We start from the raw sequence: 16,766 nt of genomic DNA on the forward strand, positions 1-16,766 counted from the left end.
CTCCCCCCTCCACACCCTCGAATTCCTCCTCGCTCAGTTTTCAGCCTTCATGAGACCAAGGATTTCCTCTCCCACCCATGCCCGACAAGGCCATCCTCCCCTAAGTATACAGCTGAAGTCAGGCTGTATGGTTTTAGATCCCAGGCTGGTGGTTTAGACCCTGGGGAGCTCTGGTTGGCTGGCACTGTTGTTCTCCTCTTGGGGCCACCAACCCTTTCTGCTCCTTCAGTCCTCTAACTTCTTTACTGGGAACCCTTGATCAGATCAATGGGTAGCTGCGAGCATCCGCCTCTGGATATGTCAGACTCCAGCAGACCTTCGAGGAGACAGCTGCATCAAGCTCCTGTCAGCATGCACTTCCTTACATCCATATCAGCGTCTATCTTTGATGACTGCATATGGGACGGATATCAAGGTAGAGTGGTCTCCAGACGGCTCCTCCTTGACTTTCTGTCCCACACTTTGTCACCTTATTTGCTCTCTTGAGCATTCTGTCACTCCTTCCAAGAAGGACCGAGGCATCCATACTTGGTCTTCCTTCTTCATGAGCTTCATGTGGTCAGTTAGTTGAGTCTTGGCTATTTCAAGCTTTTGGGCTAATATCCGCATATCAGTGAGTAAACACCATGTGTGTTCTTTTGTGATTGGGTTACCTCACTCAGGATGATATTTTCTAGTGCCATCCATTTACCTAAGAACTTCTCGAATTCATTATTTTTCATAGCTGAGTAGTACTCCATTGTGTAAATGTACCACATTTTTTGTATCCATTCCTCTGTTGAAGGACATCTGGGTTCTTTCCAGCTTCTGGCTATTATAAATAAGGCTGCTATGAACATAGTGGAGCATATGTCCTTGTTATATGTTGGAGCATCTATCTGTTTAATATCTTCTACTCAGGATATTTGGCTTAGTCATTCTCTAAAATATTTACTTTTTGTGTGTGTGAGAACATTCAAAGTTCTATATCTTCCATCTCTTGTTACGTGATACAGGATTTTTCACTCCAGATATACCTTTGTAATTTTATCGATTTTAAAAAATAGATTTATTTTACTTTTAATTCTGTGTGGTGTCTGTCTGCATGTTTGTGTACATGTGAATGCAGGTGCCTATGGTCCAGAAGAGGGACTCTGGATATATAAAGTGTAATTGGCGGATCACATGGTAGTTCTGGTTTTTTTATTTTTGAGAGACCACTAAGTAGTTTCCTAAGATGACGGTGAATTAACTTATGTTCTCACAACAAAATATGAGGGTTCTTTGTTTTCCACGGTCCTGACAGCACTTGTCCTTCTGGTTAAAGCCATTCTTACTGGTATGATACCACATCTCATTGTGGCTTGAATTGCATTTCTCTGATGATTAATAGACCCACAGTACAGAACGGAGAACCTGGCGATAATCAGTGACTCACAAACCAAAGGGTTTTGACAGAGGCACCAAGAGACAGGAACACTCTCCTTAATAAAAGTGCTGAGAAGACAGAATTGCTAAATGTAGAAAAAAATGAGACTTGAACTCCCAGCTCCCATTATGCAAAAAAAAAAAAAAAAAAAAAAAACCAACTCAAAATGGGTTAAAGTGTTAAATGTAAAATCTGAAATGACAAAACTACTGAAAGAGCATGTGGGGAGGCTTCGGGGCCATTTACCTCAGGAAACAGTTGTCTAACGACTCCTAAAGCACAGGTAACAATGACAAAGGTGGACGGACGCACTGGATGTTATGTGTGAAGTACGTTTGCAGGAGAGCACGCTCAGAGTAAAGGAAGACTCAGAGACTGGGGGCGGATTTGCAGTGTCTGCGTCTGACACGGGTCAAAACAGAATATGCCAGAAACAGGGCAGCAGCTGAAAGAGAGCACATAACAGATCGAGAGAAAGGAAGGCAGAGCCTCCTGAGGGAAGACGTGCCCCTCACCCACAGGTGCAGACGATCCTCTTGAGGGAAGACGTGCCCGTCATCCACAGGCGCAGACGATTCTCTTATTCTCTATCATAGACACACTGGAGATTGTGCCTGGAACCTTTGGGCATTGCCTTGATGCAGGAAGAGCTTTCACACGAGCTGTTCCCTTTGTCGGGAATGTGGCTCATCTCCCCTGCGTCCTGGGCTGTGGTATCCCTTTCAGTGGGTTTGCTCATGTCTGACACATGGCTATCGTTCAGTTAAGATCTGGTGAATTGAATTAGACTCCAGTCACTAGGGTAATGTATCAGCATGGTTTCACGGTGATGTTTTATGATAATAGAATATGCATGGTATGAGTTTTATCATCACAGCCATTTTTACTATACAATTTGATTACATGATTTGCATTCACGTTCTGGATCCCAGATGGTGATCTGTGTTGGGAAACTTCTTCATCCCAAACTGAAATTGTTTCTGTCAAAGCACTAACTTTCCTTATTCCCCCAGCCACTGATAATTTTACTTCCTCTTGCTCTGAGTCTGTCTGTTCTATGTTGTTAATATAGTTGGAATTCGACAATATTTGTCTTTCATGGTTGATTTATTTCACTTACTATAATATGTCCAAGGGCTCATCCATCCCTATAGCATGTTTTTAAACTTATTAAGTAGGATTAATTAACATCTAGATATATTAAAACATTTCCTAAGTAATGGGTGAGAATTTTATGTATTCTTTAATTCTTCCAAAAACTCTAATGTTGACAATGACTTTTAGATTTGTGGAAATCACATAGTATCTGGGTAGTTTTTTCAAAGTAGCACGCAGTCAACAAGATGCAAGCCAGGAGTAATGACATTTTTTCTTTTTCATTCACAATACTTTGAAACATCCTACACGTTGAACCAGTGTATTCAATTGTGAATATAGATAATATTTCTTTGAATTTTATTATCTTTTTAATTTGTTGAGATTGTAATATAACTAAATTTCCCCCTTTCCCCTTTCCTTCCTGCAAGCCCCACCCCCAACCCAATATTGAGTTCCTTGCTCTCTTTCAAATTTATGGTCTCTTTTTAAAATTTATTATTGTTAATATCTTTCAATTACTTTTAAAGTGTATTGAAAAACTGAAAAAAACTTTCTAGAAGTTGTCAGCAAGTTTAAAATAAGAAACAGCACTTAGGACTATCATATATGTCAGGATTCAGATATTTTCTTTTGAGTGATTCTGCAGTCAAAATAGAATAAAAATAATCATCTTATAAGCTGACAAAAATCTGAGTTGTCATCTCTCAACTCTGATATCATTTTTTCTTCCTCCCCTAAAAGTTCACCGATATTATTTGTTCTCTTATACATTTATTGAAAAAAAAACCAAGAAGTTAGCCACATTTATCAAAAAGTAAATATCCCATTAATAGATTATGTGTATTGGGGTTCATAGACAGACCCCTTTACCTAGTAAAGGGCATTGCCAGTTAAAGAAAATCATAACAACAAACTTGTTGTTAACCTAACCCTTTATTGGGCAACCATGCAAGGAGACATGTGGAATGCTAACCTCATAAGTAAATAATTCCAGCGCCTAGCTAAATGCATAGTGTCTTATACATTATGGCCAGTTTCAGTCTCTATCATATGATAAATTCTGCTTTTTCAACCTTGAGTAAGAACTCTAACTAACACAGATGTGCAGTCACAGTTTTGGAGGGTGTGCATGTGTTGAAGAACAGCATGCTCAGAAGGAGACATATATATGGTCGCAGGGTAGAATGGGCTGTACCAGGCCTGGGCATCGATGTGGTTCATGGTGGCTGCACTGTGACAGGTATCCTGTGTCTATAAGCATCAGACTTGTAGGTGCCTGTACTTGTCCTCACGACTCAAGATGAAGGGGCTTCCACCCTCTTCTGAGGTGGAGATCATGACTGAAGTTTGCCTTTTGAGATTGCTGTGCACACTGGTTGGGCAAGCAGGGGTAAATGCCCCCATGTGTATCTGTGTAGCGTTGAGTAGGTGCCTGGTACTAGGATCAGTCATTACAAAGTGCCAGGGTGGAGCAGTGAACAGAGAGGCTGCCTTCAGAGCATGCCTATCTCCTCATGAGCAGCCAGTGGAGAGTCAGAGCTATCAGGAAAATAAGTCAGAAAGTGGGGGTTAGGTGTCCCACCAGCAAAACCTCTCTGATGAACTCTCGGGTCAGAGTGAGTCATGAGACTTCGGGGTGGTGGCATTCCAAGCAGATTAAGGAGCCGGTGCCATGGATTTGGGTGTCTGAGCTGCACGCTAGAGGTAGCTGGGAGGGAGGAGGAGGGCACATGGGAGAGACTAGTCACATAAAGTGAAGATGCTCTCTGGAAGTAGGCTTCTATGCCTCAGAGGACAGGAGTAGGTTGGCCTGCCTGGTTAAGGCTCCTGTGCTTGTTCCAGAAGTGAGAGACAGAGGGAAGGCATGAGGAAGCAAGGCCAGAGCAGGGTTTGTTGTGGAAACCCAGACCTGAGGGAAGGAAGTTAACAGAAGTGGAGAAAGCAGGCCAGGCTGGGACTCTGTAGTGCGTATTGGGGACACTGTCACCAGAGCCTGGCTGCTCACCAAAGGGTGCTGGAGAAGTGTATGAGCCAAAGCTTTGTCTGGGACCCAAGAGGAGCATGTAGTTTCTGGGACTGTGATGGTGGGGCAGCCTGAGGCAGGGGAGAGCCCAACTTTACACGCTAAGAACTGAGAACTGAGTGCAGAACACAGGCAGAGGGCGTGTGCTGCTATCTATGGTAGCGAGTCAGCATGGAGCAAACAAAAGTATTCACAAGGACAGCGGGGGTTACAATGTGGGGGACACTGGGCTGTAGAAGCCATGAAAAACTGGGGGATTTTCAAGCAGATGTGGGTTCAACCAGGAGACATGCTACAACAATTCTCTGGTGTCTTAGAATTAAGTCCTGTGGAAGACATATCTGGAGTGCCCTTTTCTGTGTCTGATTGAGATTTTTATCATAAGTACAGTGGGCTGAGCATTTAGCATAAGCAGGGGTGGCAGAGGAAGCAGCTGCTGCCTCTGGTGAAGACTGGAGCAGCTGTAGTGGAAAGAGGGCAGCTAAGGAGTCCCAGAGAGTGGCCAGGGCAGACATCCTGGAGAGCAGAGACAATGGGGACGATGCTAGCAGGTCCAGCCTACAGCTGCCAACCGCTGCCATTGCTAGCTGTGTCTTAGGGCTGGAAACAAGCCCGGCTGCTAACTGAGGGGTCTCCAGGCATCCCATTTTATATCACTAAGCACCTGTGTTAAGCATCTAGCTCTGTATAACTCCCTGGCTTCTAAGGCTCAGAGTTGTATGTCTTTAACTCTCCAGGCTCGGAGTTGTCTGAGTTTGTCAAGCAGTCAATAGGGTTCAGTGCCTAAGGATCCGGGATTCCTGACTATAGATCGTCTACTCAGCAGCTGTGCTGACTTCCATCTGAGTAGAGCGGAAAGCTGGCTGTAAGACCACGGGGTCTAAGCAACTACCTTTATACAGTATACTCTCTGTCTGTTTCTATCTCTGTTTCTGTCTTTCTGTACGTCTGACTACCTGCCTGCCTGCCTGACTGACTCTGTGTCTCTGTCTCTTGTTTCTGTCTGTCTGTCTGCCTGTCTCTGTCTCTTTGTCTCTGACTCTGTCTCTCTGTCTGTCTCTGTCTCTGTCTCTGTCTCTCTCTCTCTTTCTTTCTGTGTGTGTGGGGGGAGGTTGTGTTTTACAGGTACATAAGTATAGAGGCCAGAGGACAAACAATTGTTCCCTTCAGTCATTTTCCAGCCATTCTTAGACATTGAATCTGGAACTCACCAACTTGGGTAGATTGGTCAAGAAGTCCCAGGGATCCACCTGTCTCTGCCTCCTCGGTGATTGGATTATAGGCATCTGTCAATTCTATCTGGCTGTGTGTGTATATATGTGTGTGTGTGTGGGGGGGTATATGTGTGTAAGTGTGTACTTACTTGTGAGGGTGTTATGTAGAGGTCAAAGGCTAGAAGTTGCAGTGTCTTTTTCAACCACTCCTCAGCCTTTTTATCTATCTATCTATCTATCTATCTATCTATCTATCTATCTATCTATTTACAGTGTTCTCAGGGTCTGCCTGTCTTTGAGCCAATGCCAGGGTTACAGGCCTGTGCTGTCATGCTCAGCTTGGCCTGTAGATGCTGGGGGTCTGGATTTAGTTCCTCACATTTGTTTACCCATTGAGCCACTTGTGCCAGCTTCGGCTGGCTGTGTGTGCGTGTGTCTCTGTCTGCATTTGATTATCTGCACATGTGCCCGTTTGTGTACACACATGCAACAGTGCATGTGTGGATGTCAGAGAACTAACCCCAAATGTTCGTCTCAAAGTAGAAGGTGGTGACAAACACTTGCTACTTGCTACTGCATATATACCAGGCTAGTCCACGAGCTTCTGGGAGATCTCCAGTCTCTACCTTCCCTCTTGCTGTAAGAATTCCGGGATTATAGACTCACACACTACCATAGTATTCAGCTGTACGTGAGCTCTGAGGATTCAAACTCAAGTCTTCATACTTGAAAAACATAGACTTTATCCACTGAGCCATCTCCCCAGCCTGCACTTGCCTTTTTAATGTGGGCCCTGGGGCTTGAACTCAGATTGTCACGCTTGTGTGGCATGTGCTTTACCAACTGAGCTGTCTCCACAGCATGTTCCATATTTCTTTAAATGTGTTTGTTATTCTCTGCCTTTTTCTCTTTGTCTCCAATGTGGCTTCATTTCTCCCAACACATCTCCAGGGCTCAGCTTTGAGTTTTTTTTTTCCCCTCCAAACTCTTTTCTTTCTTCCTGTGGGACCAGAACTCATCTACTTTCTTCTCCAGAGCTTGCTCATCCCATATTTTAGGGCTCTTTTCTGTTTCATTATGACGGTGTAGCCTTTCAAATTTCCCACTATATGTAAAAAAACAATCTAAACATACAGGGGGAGACCACCTTGTTTCATTTCTCATTTTATCCCCAGGCCTGTTGTGTTATTAGAGCCTCACGACCTACTGAAAGAGGAGACTCCCTGGTGCCCAAGGAGGATGTGTAATCGGAGCTTGAATTTTTCCTTGTAGACCTCAAAATCTCAGGGTGAAAGTCACAATCCAAAGTGATTAAATGACAGCACAACAAGATACAGCCGTGGGCATGAGATTATTGACTTATCAGCTGCACCGCAAGCTACCAACATCTAGAAACCCCTGCTTTTTGTTCCTTATTGTGAGGCACAAAGTAGGGAACCTGTGATTTTGCTGGAAAGTGTTGAGGGGGTCTTTGGAGAGCGGGAGGTGGTGAGGAGACTGGGCAGTAGGTTGGCATTGGCGATGAGGAGGGAGTATTAGCAACCATTCCCTAGCTACTGAGTGAGAAAGCACCTTAGCTTCACTGAATGGAGGGGTGTTGCTGTTTATGAGGGAGGGGATGCAGGACGAGAGTATCTGCTGATGACATTCATCTTCTCCCATCCCATAACCATGCATGTTGTATGTTTCAGTCCTAAGACATGGTTTCAAGTCCTATGACATGATGAGCCCATCAGAACACATGTCATGCCGTTGTTTCTATTTATAAGGGGGCAGACAGTTGCAGCCACAGGAAACTATGGCGCCTTAGAGCAGTGGTTCTCAACCTGTGGGTCGGGACCCCCACAGGCTATCACATAACAGATATTCTGCATATCAGATATTTACATCGCAATTCCTAACAGTAGCAAATTATAGTTAGGAAGTAACAACGAAATAATTTTTGTGGTCGGGGATCGCCACAACATGAGGGACTGTATTAAAGGGTTACAATGTTAGGAAGGTTTAGAACCTCTGCCATAGAGAAAATGCCCAAAGAGCTTGGGTCTGTTTCATTTTTTAAACCATTTTATGGTCTTGTTATCTCCGAGTACATCTTTTGATTTGGGAAAATGACTAGGTAATCTTAAACATGTCAGGCCTTTGAGACACACTGCACATCTTCACGGAGTTACATCATAGTGTAAGACTCTGTGATCTTTCCTGCTAGACTCTGTCCTAATTTCTTTCTGTCGATGTGACAAACACATGACCAAAAGCAACTTCTGGGAGGAAAAGATTTGTCTCTGCTTTACACTTCCAGGTCACAGTGTTTCTCTAAGGGAAGTCAGGGCAGGAGTTCGAGGCAGGGATCTGGAAGGAAGAACCACAGCAGGGAAACTGCTTGTTGGCTCCTTCAGGCTCATGCTTAACCTAGCTTTCTTATCCAATCCAGGACCACCTGCCTGGATATAGTCTGCCTGGATAGGCCCTCCTGCCTCAATTAACAACCAAGAAAATGCCCCACAGACATGCCCACAGACAACCTGACTCCTTTTCCCAGGTTGTTCTAGGCTGTCTCAGGTTGACAGTTAATGTTAACTAGGACACGCACTATGACTGTGATGGGCCTGAGAGCCTGCTTGCTCGCTGGAGAACAGGTGTGCTTTGTAGTGATAACGAATTTCCCACATCTTCTAGACAGGAAAGAAAAAGAGGAGACAAAGAACAAAAAGGAGACTATTACAAAAGCCAATCTACTGCGGCAATCGGTGCCGCCAGTAGGTGGCGATCTTGCCCTATGTTTGGGAGCCATGCACGCTCTCTGCGGATAGTTCATAGTCACTGTTAGAATTCACGTACTTTATTATTATTTTTATTATTCTAAACACTGGCAACTCTGCCCAAGGAGGTGAAGAAGGAGAAAACTTTCTTTCTGGTTTAGCAGCATGAACAATTTCAATGATGAATGCCCACGCAGACTTGCCAGTTCTGAGGTGCCGGGGTGCGTGAGGAATGGCCAGCGGGCAGTTCTTTGCTTTATGTATGTTAAGAAGTGTACGTGGTCGCCAGTCTTCCCTTATCTATCCAATTTAACCGTCTCCGTGGTGACATTTAAACCCATCAGTGTAGCGTATCACACAATGGTGGACAAAGGATGCGTTAGAGACTCATTGTTCATTTCCCTCGGCTTAGTGGTTTCCAGGGTCCCGAGGAGTAACATCCAACCTAAGACTCCACTGGAGGGGGTATGGCTTCTTTTCTACTTTATCGGGCATCTCAGTCAAAACAGTGGATTTCCCCCTAATGAACACAACCTTTGTGAGGACATAGAAACCAGAGCGTGTTGCGGATGGAGATTTGTGAAGGCAGCAACCACTATACCTACAGGCCTGGGGAATGGGTGCTATTAACTAGCAAGAACTGCTGATCAAGCTGTCCTTCCGTGGGGAAAACAGAGTCAGGGTGAGTCGTGAGAAGCTTCCACGTCAGATTCTACGTAGTCCGAGTTCCTTCTCGGCTTTCTCGCCACAGTGGGAAGTATCTCACCTCTCTCTCGGGCCGTGTACTCTGGATGGGCAGTACCAGTTCCTCTAAAGCCCCCATGTCTCCCACAGAAAGGACCTTCTCTAGTTTGTACGTCTGTGACAGGCCCGCGCTTACTCGCCCGGTGGGTGTCCAGATACCCATGTGGAATGGTTGTGAAGCATTCTGCTTGATGTTGAGTGGTATGGCTTATGTGTGTGCTTGTGTGCGTGTGCACGTACACCCGTGTGCATGTGTAGTGTGTGCCTGTGTGTGCATGTGTGTGTGTGAGCCAGTGTGTGGGTGGTGTGTGTGTGCGCGCGCGCGCATGTGTGTGTGGTGTGTGTGCCCATGTGTGTATGTTCATAGGTGTGCATGTTTGTGCATGTGTGTGTATGTGTGTATACCTGGTGTGTGTATGTGTGTATAAGGGCTGTGTGTGAGTGTGTGTCCATGTGTGTCCATGTATGTGTGTGTGTGTGTAAGTCAAAAAAAACATCTTTGTGACGTTGACTGTCTCCTTACACCTTTACACATGGGTTCTGGGGAATCAGACTCTTGGACAGCAATCACTTTGCCTGCTTAACTGACATGCAGGCCCAGGCTTGCCTTCAGAAGTAAACATCTGGCTTGTGCTTCCATTCCTTGGCCACAGGGCATCTCCTAGTACAGTCCAGGCTCAGACTGGAGTGAAAAAACGTGGCTGTGCAAGAATCCCACAGGGAAGAAAAGCCAAATGCAGCTTGGTTACACTAAAGGGAATGTCTAGTACAGATAGTCCCTCTCCCTCACCAGCAGGGTGCTGGGGGGGAGGGTCCCTCTTAAGGAGCAGTGACTGGGCATACTCAGTGGTCACATGTGCTAGCAGGCTGCTGCAGTGGGTGATACTAGGTTATGGTGGGTCTGCACTTTGAACACTGTCGGAGCAAAGCTGCAACACTCAGGATCTTGTAGAGTCTCCAACCGAGCAACTATGTGTGGAGATACTTTCCAAGTCCAAAGGAAGGTGCGCTCCCCAGAGTGGAGTCAGCTGAGAGGACCCACAGCATTCCTGTGGTGAGAGTGTACTTGCTCTGTGTGGGGACATTCTGTGTGTACGGAACCACCCTAGGAAAACCCATTCCCTGCTGGGGATTGAGGTCAGCACAGTGGAAAGCTGTGGCTCGGCTCAGTAATAACCAGGGCTTTTTTTGGAACCAATATGTAATACCTCCTCTACAGAGCCTTGTAAAGGTCTTGATGGCATTACCCAGGTCTGCCAGGACACTGCTTTGCTGTTGTAACGTTCAGACAGGACTTTGTCCTGATGGCAAGTCGCTTACTGCGCTTTACAGAGCCTGGGACACACATAATCAAAGCTAAGATGCTTCCAAGGTTATATAGGTCAGTCTCTCAGGGGATTGAGACCTAATAGTAACTGCCTTCCTCATGTGGTGGCCCATTCAAAGTATCCACACTAGCCTGCAAGTGACACAGCTGTGTCCTAATAGGACCAGTCCCTGGGGCACATGGGGACATTCTCCTGGAAACCCCATGTTACCTACTGTTTTGTATTTCTGAAACTTATTGTTCAAGAATAGCCACATGCATGTAACAAATCTCTCTTGGGTTGTACAGCTTGGTTTCCCTGAGTCTATAACCCCCACCTTTAACTGACCAGCTATACTTGCTTAGAAGGGCTGGAGAGACGGCTCAGCCGTTAAGAGCACTGACTGCTCTTCCAGAGGTTCTGAGTTCAATTCCCAGCAACCACATGGTGGCTCAGAACCATCTGTAATGAGATCTAATACCTTCTTCTGGTGTGTCTGAAGACAACTACAGTGTACTCATATACATAAAATAAGTAAATAAATAATTCTTTAAAATAAAAAGAGAGATAGTTGGGAACAAGACTATTAGTACCCCCTTCAGAGGCAATATTGATCTGAGCCACTCCTCCTAGCTATTTGTATGCAAATTATGCCCAAATTGCCCTTGGCCTCAGGGCCTCAGGCTGTTGTATGTTGTATAGGCTGGGGAATGTTCACCAGAGAGGATTGTCTACACACCTTTAGGGAAGCCATCCCCCATGATGCCTTGGGGCTAACTGAGCTCCTGTAAGCAAGCCCTCATCCAAGCTGTCTAAGCAAGCTCTGTGAATTCATTGGCTCAGCAGGGTGAACGGTGGTGGGATTGTGTTCATTCATCACTGGGACCTTGTGAGGAGGGGGAAGATGTTTCCTTCTCCCCTGGGAAGAGTTTCTCAGCAACACTTTGGTACCCGAGGGGAGATGCTTTCTGTCGGGACCTTGCTTGTCCTCTCTGGAGAGAATGTCAGAGATTCGTTGCAGGTGGCTGGAGGGGATCACACAGTTACGGAGGCAAGCTTTGGTGCGGTTGTGGCGAGCCTGGTGGTGATATGACTGTAGGTAAGCAATGGGCAAAACGCCAGTCTCTGCTGGCTGCAGGAGTTAAGGAGGCTGCTTGACCATGTAGGTAGAGACGTTTAATTAAGCTGCAGGGCTCACAGCATCAGGTGGTCTCCATCCTCATTCAGCTTTGACTCTCATCATAACAAGCCATGTCTTCCTTGACATTCCTTAGTCTTTCCTAATGGTATAGTTGGCTCATCTGAGAACAAGACACATGCAGTTCAGATTTCACCTGAGAACAAGACACATGCAGTTCAGATTTCTAAGCGCGGCCACAGACTCTTTCTCTGCCTCTGTCTCTGGCATGGGCACACTCTTAGCTGATCGGACTTGTCACTATGGAGTTTTGTGTTTTGGACACAGTCTAATCGCACGGCCCTGGATTGTTACACGTGACTGGCTTCAAGAACGGGCTGTAGATTGATCGAGATGGGCCTGGTTTCTCTTTGTTGTATGAGTGGTTTCTATTTATCGCTACCTGTAATGCTTAGCCAACCATAGGCGTTTGTTAAGGGACTATGAATTATTCCATAAATGTTCACTCTCTTTTGGTTCTAGGCCAGCAGTTTACATTAGAAGCCAATGCCTGCATGGGTCTCCTGTGTGACTATCCACATGTGCAGTGAAGTAATCTTGCGTTTGGTCTGTCCCTGTGAATGATGTCGTCTGCAGGGCAGGTGTAGCTAGCCCCTCTAGCTCCTTACCTTTGTAATGTCCCAGCCCTGGAGGGACAAGTTGGTGCTGTTGCAAGCCTCAGCCACTACTGTATTTCTTGTGACACCCTTCCTTCCTTCCTTCCTTCCTTCCTTCCTTCCTTCCTTCCTTCATACGTTTTATTGGTTCTTTGTGAATTTTATACCACTCACCACAACCTCACTAATCCTGCCCCCTAAACCTTGTAACCTCCAGCCTTGTAACCTCCTCCCCAAAACAGAGAAAAAAAAAAAAAAAAAAACCTCATCGTGGAAGCTGTAGTGTGTCACAGTGCACCGCAGAGTATACCCTTTGACCACACATTTTTGCTTATAAATGTTCATTTCGATGCTCGTTGGTCTGATATGAGGCCTCTGGCTTCTGCTGCTCTGTCAGTACTAGAACATCACTGGGACTCTTCTGGGATATCCTGTTGTTGCTGTGTGTCACGGAGATCCTGTAGTTTTGTAACTGTGGGGCTGGCCACTTCATCTACTCCAGCAGTTCATCAGTGGGGTAGATGTTGGGGTGGGCCAATTCAAAGCCCTGGATCTAAGCCTGAGAGGTCAGTCTACCAGCTCTCCCACTCTCATGCCTTCGGAACTGGCTCACCTACAACCCCCATATCCAAGGCAAGTCTCTACTGTGCTGCTCAGACAAGGAGCAGCACCTGTTCTCTTGAGTACCACAGCAGATCAGGGGCAGGGCCAGCTATCCTGTCTGCCATAGGTGGCAAGGGGTGGGAAGGGGTGAATCATCTCTCCCTCACCCATGTCACCACATGGCAGACACGTGATGGGGCTAGCTCCCCCGTGCTCACACCTGCAGGGTGCCCCCACCAACAGGGTCAGCTCTACTGGGCCTCCCAGATGAGATGCAGGGCCTGCTCTCCCAAATGTTGTAGCTGGTGAAGGGTGGGGTCAGCTGTCCTGCTTTCATGTTCCCAGGGACAGCTCTCCCATGATGTCTAAGTGAGGAGTGTGGCCAGTTCTGCACAGCACTCAGACAGTAATATGCCTCTGTGTGGTAGCCCAGACTAGAGACTTCCACCTGGTCTTTGTGGCCATAGATACCTGCTACTACAGTGCCATAGGTCCAGATGTGACTCCTGGTACCAGCGCAGGCCAGGACCCCACCATGGTCCCAGGTAGCATCAGTGGCTACTCACGTCAGGCTGTTTCTCACTACCCTCGAGTCTCCAGTTCTGCCTCTCTTCATTGTGCCCACATCCTTCTGTTTCTTTTTTTCTTCCATTTCTCCACCACTCACTTGCTCCCCTTAGTGGTACCCAGGGTCTCTGAGTGTCTGGAGTCATCTCAGGAATGGTTTCAGGAGTGCTAAACCCTGCTCATGTGTTATGGTGCCAGGCAGGGGTCATCTCAAGCATGGTCTGTCTGTCACACCAGGCCTACACAGTGCCTGACTTGTGGTCATCTCAGGCTAGCTCCCTGTTCGGACCCCATGGCACAGGTCTGGTGGCCCCAGGTGAGGGTTTATCTATCTTGGGCTCACTTCTGCTGGGGGCCCTTGGTCCCAGGAAGATTCTTCTAGTCTCTGACTTGCTTTTGGACCTGGGAGCTATGGGGGTCTCCACAGCATTAGACTCCTCCTAGGCTTGCTGTTTTTCAGGGAATGTTAGGTTATTAATCATTCAGATATTCATAGGTCAGAACACTGAGCATAGGCATAGCCTCTCTCCTCTCTGCCACCTACTGACACACTTGTGACACAGCAGTCACACTTGTAATGCTTCTAGGGGCAGGTTGAAACACATTTCTAACTACTTGAATAAAGTAGTATGTCCTTTCTGAGGAATCAGAAGCCAGGTGCATTGAAAGCTCAACTGTTCATGTGCTATCCAGACCCATGCATTTCAGCCTCTGAGGGCGTGGTTCTCCTGTGTTTAGGAGCATAGATGTAACATCAGGTACATAGAATCCCAGCCGGTCTAAAAATGACTACTTATGAAGAAACATAAAAATACCTATGCTCTCATTTGAGATCATTTTAATGCCTCTGCTTCTGCAGATACATGTAGCACACTCACGTGCAGCCTTCCTTCCCTGTCCCCCAGAAGTGGATGAGTAGACAGACTCAGCATGCATTTGGGTTAATCCAGACTTCACTTGCATCTGCTGGAAGTAGGAAACCATCTTACCTAAGGGCACGGGGGCTTTGTCCTGTTTATCAGTGTGGGGCTTCTGTGTCCTGATTCTGGTTTGGTGGAAGAGTTTTCTCATTGAACCAAATAAAGTTTGGGCTCTCACAGAAATGAATGAATGGATACCTACCTGAAATGCCATGGGCAATGACAAAATGTTCAAAAATGACATGCTCACGCTAAACTGTACTGAATACGGCAAAGTAGACTTAGTCGGTGTGGGGCTTTTAGAATCGGGACATTGGGTCATCTCAGTAGAGGCATTCCATACTTGGTTAGATGTTCCCTCTTAGATGATCTGGGAGCTAAGAATATAAGTACCGCTCCTCACCTGGGACAGCCTTTGGCCATCCCTCTGGAAGCTTAAAGGAGCCAATGGAACCTAGGTTAGAGCCTAAACGTATCACTAAACAAACTGAAACAAACTGCGTAGCAACCGCTTCCTCGGTGCCCACAGTTGCCTTCAGGGTCTCTCACTGGAGGAATCTCTTCATGTGAAAATGAGTTTTATTGGGTTGTCTGTTTCTGACCATGGCAAGGTTATAAGGAAGCACAAACATTGCCTCTGTGTGTGTGTGTATGTATGTGTACATGCTTATGTGCATGCATGTGTATGTGCACGTTTATGTGCATGCATGCATGTGTGTGTCCATGTTTATGTGCATGCATGTGTGTATATATGTTTATGTACATGTATATGTGTGTGTTCATGTTTGTGCGCATGCATGTGTGTCCATGTTTGTGCGCATGCATGTGTGTCCATGTTTGTGCGCATGCATGTGTGTTCATGTTTGTGTGCATGCATGTGTGTTCATGTTTATTTGAAAGCATGTGTATGCATGTTTATGTGCATAAATGTGTGTGCATGTTTATGTCATGCATGTGTGTACATATGTTTATGTGCATATATGTGTGTATATATGTTTATGTGCGTGCATATGTGTGGGTATGTGTGAATGTAGAATGTAATGCCCAGTGTTTTCCTCAATCACTCTCCACTGCATTTTTTAAAATGTCATTATATTATTTTATGTGTATGAGTTTTTTGGCTGCACATCTGCATGTGTACCACGTATGTGCTGTTGCCTGTGTAGGTCAAAGTAGGGCCTCAGATCCCTTGGGACCAGAGTTAGAAATAGTTGTGAGTTTTCATACAGATGCTGAGAAACAATCCCAGGTCTCCTGCAAGAACAAGCGCTCTTAAATACAGAGTCCACTTTTGAGCTTCTGACCTTCCCTTTTTTGAGATACAGTCTTTCGCTGAACCTCCAGCTCATTGATTTAGCCAGACTGGGTGACCAGAAGGCTCCAGGGACCCTGCTGTCTCTTCCCTTACCAATGCCAGGGCTGCAAAGGCACTGTGCCATCCTGGTTTCTTACATGGGAACACTTAACCAACATAGTCATCTCTAGATCTCACCGTGGTTTTACCAAAACAATGGACTCTACCCAGAGCCATAAGCTAGTGAGGTTATCCAATGACGCCCTCTCTGAGATCCCATCAAGAACAGAGGAAGAACTGCAATGATATGGTTTCCCTCCAACTGGAAACTAATACTCCCCTGAATTTTGGGGTTCAGGGAGGGCACGCTGAAAGCAGGCTTTCTTCTCTCAGGACAGCAGAAAATGTTGGGTCATAAAGAGATGAGCACATGAGTTCACAGACTGGGTGAAAATTGTCTTCATTGATCTCACAGCTTTCAACCTTTTGCATGGGACCTCCATCCGCTGTAGATGCCAAACCTTCCAGTCTCAAGGGGAACCTAAGACCTACCACACCTTGTGCTCTTTGAGGACTCGGGGTGGGGGTGGGGCACATAGTAAGGATTCTGAGAATCCATGGCCAATTATGTGAGTCAACTCCCAGCTCTGTGGACTTTCTCTGGAACCCAGACTGTGGAATCCATTCTCCCTGGCCAGCCCTCCCAAAGGGAATTCTAATAGCTGTGTCCTGAGAGGTACTAAGACTGAGCTGCAGATAGGGTTGAACATTTTAAGAGAGCACAGATGGTGGTATAGCGTCAGGGAGTTGTGATTTTTCTACAATGCTGAACAGAGTAACAGGCAGGTCCAAGGAGGACTGGTCACCAGACTCACAGGCACCTGCCCCAGCTATATGTTGACTTTGGATGCCAGCTAGGGCCTGGAAGCTACTGGTTTCTATCTATCCCTAACCTCTTCAAGGCTTCTGCTGACATGCTGAGCACTGCAGAATCTCCCCACCCGCAACCCCCATCTCCATTCCCATTTCACA

At 46.2% G+C, this 16,766-nt stretch overlaps 1 non-coding gene across 1 annotated transcript; it reads right to left on the reverse strand.

Moving 5' to 3' along the window:
• Positions 1-13,982: 13,982 nt before the first annotated feature.
• LOC117722138 (small nucleolar RNA SNORA17) lies at positions 13,983-14,114 on the reverse strand. The gene has a single exon (XR_004608523.1). It is a non-coding gene; the product is annotated as a small nucleolar RNA SNORA17 (small nucleolar RNA).
• Between the last annotated feature and the right edge of the window lie 2,652 nt (positions 14,115-16,766).

The sequence above is a fragment of the Arvicanthis niloticus genome, chromosome 16 (genome assembly GCF_011762505.2).
Source record: "Arvicanthis niloticus isolate mArvNil1 chromosome 16, mArvNil1.pat.X, whole genome shotgun sequence".
Taxonomy (NCBI): Eukaryota; Metazoa; Chordata; class Mammalia; order Rodentia; family Muridae; genus Arvicanthis; species Arvicanthis niloticus.